Genomic DNA, 6,830 nt, shown 5'->3' on the forward strand with positions numbered 1-6,830 from the left:
ACAGTGGGCTTGCCCCTAGTAAACCCATGTAGGGCCCCCAAAGGGCAAACTACTGTGGGCCCCACATGGGCTAACCCGCATGGGGCCCATTTGGGGTTTGGTGTGGGTTTGCCCTGCCCACAGTGTCCCACAGCATACCCACAGTGGGCCCGCATGGGCATGTTTGCTGGGTACATTTATTTTAGATGGACCGCCCCTCAGTGTTGATTATATATACACTAGCAGTTGTAATTTAACATTGGAGATTTTGCTGTGTAGTTAAAGAACTAATTTTATAATAAAATTAATTTTATTTATGAATTTCAGTCTCCCTCCCTATTCCACTCAGACAGTGAGGACGAGAGTTAAGGTGTTTTGGCGAATTATTTATCGTTTTACTGTTGGTTTATTTTAAATATTTACTCTTTTTAATCATTATTTATTTAAAATGTATTAATTAAATGTGTGCATATAGCGTTATTGTTCTCAATATTTTTAAGGATTATTATTATTTTAAATTTGTTATTATATAAAATTTAAAGTATAAGTAAAATATAAAAAAGTTACATCTTAATGTTTCTTAAAATTCCTGTTTTTTAGTGTTGATTTATTTATAGTATTTATTGATTTCATTGTTACCTTTTTCAAATTTATCAAAATATTACATGAGTCCATTTTACATTCTGTTCATATATACATGTATTATTCTTATACATATTTCTAAACAATTAATTGTAGGCTATTGATATTTAAATCAATAAATTATTATTAAAATTGCTTGTTTCTATTCCAGTGATGTCTCAGTGTTTAAAGATGAGTTCCACATTATTTTGTGTGTTGATTTGTTTATACTATTTATTGATTTTATCGTATATTTAATGATATATTTATTAATATATTACAGATGTGTTAAGATTGCGTTGCATAGAAATTGTTTTTAAAATAGTAACAAAAATGATCTTATAAGTTTGTCTCTTATTGGGCCCAACTGTGTTTTAAAAAGTAGTTTTCTATACACTCTTAAAAATGCTGGCTATTTCCAACCCAAATTTCCTGCTTTTAATTATACTTCACGACGAATTAATGGAAGAGCGACGTAGCAGCTAGAACAAAGAGGTATAATGCACGGAAGTCTGCAAGGTTCAGCTAAAAGGATACCAGAGGGCAGGCACGTGCAGAGGGGGGGGGGGGGCGGCGGGTGCCCAAGCACCTGCCCCTTTACCCCTGGATGACCAAAGTGCCCTTTTTGTCAAGGCATTTTTTTGTAATTAAATGCCCTTTTGTGAAGGCCTGCCCAATCTAACTATTAGTAAAATTAATAAAAAATAATTTAGACGCAAATAAAATTAGTCACATGATGACGTATTGACCTTTCATTGGACAATCTCTTTAGGGACGATCATCACTAGCTAGTTCATAGCGCTGGCAGCGCCCACACGTGCACGACACGGTGCGCAGGACAGGGAGGATCCCCCTCGAGCCGGCATTGAACCGAAGCGATATGCTTGTTATATTATTATTATTTTACAAGAACAACGTGAGGAGAGCATGCACAGCTTTTGTTTATTGCTGTATGTGTGTATTAACATCTCTACAACGTTAGATGCAAACAGGGCTATCAAGTCTCACGCATTCGGCGGGAGACACACGCACTTCAGCCAGTTACACGCCAGTGACGCCACACCTTGTATTTCTCACGCTGAAAATAAAACATTCTTCCCATATAAAAACAATGGATGAGGCAGAGAACGTACCTGCCTTTGCCTCATTCATTGTTTTTATATGGGAAGAATGTTTTATTTTATTTTATTTTATTATCGGGAGTTCATACAGGTAGCTGTCTCGAGTTTTTAGGTGTGCTCAACTTCACGCAGCAATGCAAGAACCGAAACGCTTATGACATCAAAGTACCGCGAGAAATATTCTGGAAATCATACGGAGGAGTTTGATTTCAAATCGCTCTCGCGCTGTTCTAATGTCATCCACCTGTCACGCGGAGTTTGTTGGAGGAGCAAGATCCGATGAATACGGTAAGAAACTCGTTTAATTTTTGTATCATATTGAATTTACGATTCCTGGACTCGCCTTTGATAAAAGACAATGTGAGCTGATGTTGGGTAATATAGCCATACTCGTGCTAAATTATTAACTCAGTCAAAAACTCTCCAGCTTTGCAACCAGTTTTAGTTTACCTGAAAATAAAGAAAGTACTAGAGGCTTCATAAAATGAATGAAAGGAGAGATGAATGTCATTATTTTATTGCCGTGTCATCAAGGCATCAAAGTGTGCAAAAACACAACACAAACACGATTCAAAACTATAGGCTACTCTCTTTGTATACAAATTTCGAACAGGATTAGAATAGAATAGAATTATATTTTAAATATGACAACAAAAACACAAGACTGTAAACGTAATAATATCTTAATGTCACAATGCAATAATATCATATAATTTCAAAACTGCATATACTGTTGACACACACAAACACAAAATGAAATGCACTGTAAGTCGTTTTGGATAAAAGTGGCTGCCAAATGCATAAATATATAGATATAAAACTCAGTCTATATAGATTTTTCTCTCTCACTCTATTTGCAAGGACAATAAAGGAAAACGTTAGACTTAAAATCATCTTTCTATTCTGTATTACTTTATTATTTGTTTTAGTTGTGTGCTTGCGTGTCAGCGAGCAAAGTGCCCTTTTTATTTTTTGAGCACCTGCCCCTCCAATTGTCTCTGCACGGCCCTGCCAGAGGGTTTGGGCGAATACCGCTTCTGGTGAATGAGGTAACGTATGCTTACTACATAAGAGGTAATAATAATCCAGCAAACACAAAAACGTTATAAAAACTTTTTTTCACGTTGTGAAAAAGTTTTGATAACGTTATTTTCCGACGTACTAAATACTAAAGTACTAAAACTTCCGACGTTATAAATACGTATTTTCACATCGTTGCAAAAACGTTTAGATTACGTTATCAAAACGTTTGTGTAACGTTGTGAAAATACGTATTTATAACATTAAAAAAACCCGACATTTGGTCGTATAAAGTACGTCGGAAAATAACGTTATCACAACCTTTTCACAAAGTGAAAAAAAGTTTTTATAACGTGTTTGTGATATCTACTACACTTTTCGTTTTTTTCACGTTGTGAAAAGGTTGTGATAACGTTATTTCCCGACGTACTTAATACGACCAAATGTCGGGTTTTTTGAATGTTATAAATACTTATTTTCACAACGTTGCACAAACGTTTTGATAACGTAATCTAAACGTTTTTGCAACGTTGTGAAAATACGTATTTATAACGTTAAAAAAACCCGACATTTGGTCGTATTAAGTACGTCCGGAAATAACGTTATCACAACTTTTTCACAACGTGAAAAAAACGTTTTTATAATGTTTTTGTGTTTGCTGGGTTTTCAGTTAATCTTCTACACCCCTGCTCCACTTTTAATATATTCATTCAATGTAAATCTATTTATGCCTTACTAGACTGTTTTTATGCACCTAAATATATGATATGATCTATACTGATATACCGGTATACCAGCTAATAAATGTTGTCCTAATTTGGGTGGTCAGACTGCATTTGAAATTCAATCTGCATCTAATTTAGCTAAACCAAGTAAATTTGCTCGAATTAAAGTCAGTTTAGGAAGTCAAGTTTAATCATATAAAATTTGTTTTACCAGCAACAAAATTGTGGCCTGCGAAAATGCTGAGTGGCTAGTAACTTTGGAAAACTTTGGCTGGTGAGCAAAAAAGTTAATGTCAAGCCCATGTATAAATGCATGTTTTTACAGTCATTTAAATAATCGTGTTAAATAATCGAGATTAAGATTTTTATCAAAACAATCAGGATTATGATTTTTCCCATAATCAAGCAGCCTTACCCACATGCCTATGATATCGCTTTGTTGATCTGTCGCGTGTGCACCGTAGGTATTCACTTAGCCCTGCTGCGCGCATTAAAAGGTTTTCACGAAGGCAGATGAAGGTGAGTGCTCGCGCAGTTGACGTCTCTCCTTTTGATACGCGCTCTGGCGTGATTGCACTCACACTGCGCCTAAGTAAGCTTAGCTCTCTCATTTCCCCCTGGCACTCATCTTTCCCCGGCCTTAATTTGAGACTGGCCTTTATTTGTCCGCGATGACCACACCCCCGGCCACTACCAGAGGCCCAGCATTTATTTGAATACCGGCTTTTATTTGAGGAATTACGGTATAATGCGAAAGGCTCCGATGTTTTGAAGATAAAGGTGTAAAAGACCAATAGAGATTGATTTGGCTTAGCGAAATGAGGAAGATTGGCAAGCCTTTCAGTTCATGGGCTAAAACAACCAAACATCCAGATAACTTGCGTGTCTTTGCACAATATGACTAAGGGTCCTGTATTTTGGGGGTAAATAATTTATCCCATACGTGATCACCCACGTACCGTTTTTGACTGCTATGCTGATCTAACCAGTGGCTGATACAACGGGTTTGTTAAACTCGTGGGTAAACTTCATGTGGCGCCATAAGAACCAAGAGGCAGATGACATCCAAATCCTGTGAGAGCGATTCGAGGAATCATAAGAGGAGACTCGACCTATCGGTTCTTGCAGTTGCATTTGCGCGTGGTCACAAAAACGCAACATTTGTACTTGTATTTAAGCACCGCAGTTTAAGAACAAGTGATTTTAAGCCATTCAAACACAAACAGCATTGCTATGTGTGCCCGCTGTTTTTGTGTCAGAGGAGCACACAAGCAGCGCATTCGCTTCTCATTGAGCTTGTGATTATTTTTGCCGCTTTATTGGTCTTAAATACACATATGCTTCAAAAATCCCTTCTTTGCAAGTATCCTTATATAAACACGACCATTTAGATCTTAGGAGAAAGTAAACAGCAGAAACATTGCGCATTAAATAGCACAGTCATTCAATTTACAACTGTCACTATGGTTACAGACATCCTGTGCGAATTGTACACGAGTTTTACTCGAGTTGATCGTTTAGGGCTTCTATTCAGACATACTGTATTAATGTATTATTACTGTGACTGTAAGCTGTTGTGTGAACCCTGCATTTTTCATTTGTGTACTGAATAATATAATATAAAAAGTTGTATTTGTTCACATCAGTAAATGCATTATATAACATGAACAAACAATACAAATTATGAGTATATAAGCATTTTATTTAGCTGTTTTGCCTTAATCTGAAATGGCATGCCAAGTACAGCTATATATGCCACATGAGATTTCAATATGGAATTAATGGCAAAAAAATCTCCCCTTAAAATGCTATTGGTCTTGTGTTAGTTAAAGGAATATGACTTGGCTTGAAAAAAAATTTGTCCAAATAATTTTTTTCACTTTAATCCATTTAATGCATTTGTCACGACACTTCTTGTGTTTTTGTGTTTTTACTTTCGCCATCTTTTAGCAAGGTCTCACGCTTAAAACATGTGTATTCTGCAACCAAGCCGTTTTATCTGCAACCTCCGTTCCACAGGATTTACAGTAAACACTACTGTACTACTGTCCATCAAGCCATTTTCATAGCGGAGCCACTCGAAATCTTCAAGCCACTCTCTCCGAAAGGTTTAAAGGCGGAGTCCACAATGTTTGAAAGCCAATGTTGATATTTGAAATCACCTAAACAAACACGCCCCTACCCCAATAGAATCTGGACCTTCTGTTGATAGACCCACCCCATTATTGGCTATAAGTGTGTTTTGGTAGTCGGCCCGTCTCCTTTTCCAAAGCGTTTTTCAAACATTGTGGACTCCGCCTTTAACGTTAAGTCGCACAAATGCTCCCAAATATATTTTAACTTCGTACAGGTTATATTTCGGTCGCATGTGCACCCAAATACTCTCAATTTCAAGCCCTGTAAGTGTATTTGGCATACACATGGAAATTCTCTGGTGGAAATGTGTACGAACCCTGTGTAAAGTGGTATCACCTGTTGTCCAAAATGTATTTTTTAACCAACTGTTTTTAAAATTCTTTAACTAGTTGATTGTGCTTGTATATTATAAATTTCTAGGCGAGTGATTTTGTCCAGTGAGAATGAGGATGATGACAATTGGTCCGGCAGGCAAATCAGGCCTACACCTCCATCCAACCTCAGGTAATCACCTCCACACTGTAATTTTCTTTTACCATTTTGGTGATGATTGTTTCCTTTGGTTGGGTGGTTTGATTCACACCATTTTTGTGTGAGTTTTTTGTTTGTTGTTGTTGTACGGGATGTTTACAGTGTGGATTTTTGTACAGTGCACCGGCTCCATCCACCCTCAGGTTTGTGACACTTCCACCGCCTCCATCCACCCTGAGGTCTGTGCAGACAATTCCACTAGGGCTGCACGATGAATCGCATGCGATACCACGCGCATCATGTCAGTTATGCCGGTTCCTTAATTAGTATTAAATCGCCATCAACTGTTTTCAGATGGAGCGGCATTTTCTACACAGAGCCGTAGTTCCCTGACAAGCTGGGCCATATCGCATACATGTCGCAGGCGAAACGTCCGCAATAATTACTGCAAAATTGCCCCGATTGTCAGTGAACTACAGCTCTGTGTAGTAAATGCGCATCCATCTGAAAACAGCTGATGGCGATTTACTACTAATCAAGGAACCGTCATTACTGATGAGATGCGCATGACGCTCACATGCGATTTATTGTGCAGCCCTAACCTCCACTGCCTCCATCCACCCTCAGGTCTGTGCAGACACCTGTACCGCCTCCATCCACACTCAGGTCTGTGCAGACACTGTCGTGGAATTTTAGCCGCATCAAATAATACTCACTAAGAGTCAAAGTCAAGGATCACACAGACACACTGTCGACA

The sequence above is a fragment of the Paramisgurnus dabryanus genome, chromosome 4, assembly GCF_030506205.2.
Source record: "Paramisgurnus dabryanus chromosome 4, PD_genome_1.1, whole genome shotgun sequence".
Classification (NCBI taxonomy): Eukaryota; Metazoa; Chordata; class Actinopteri; order Cypriniformes; family Cobitidae; genus Paramisgurnus; species Paramisgurnus dabryanus.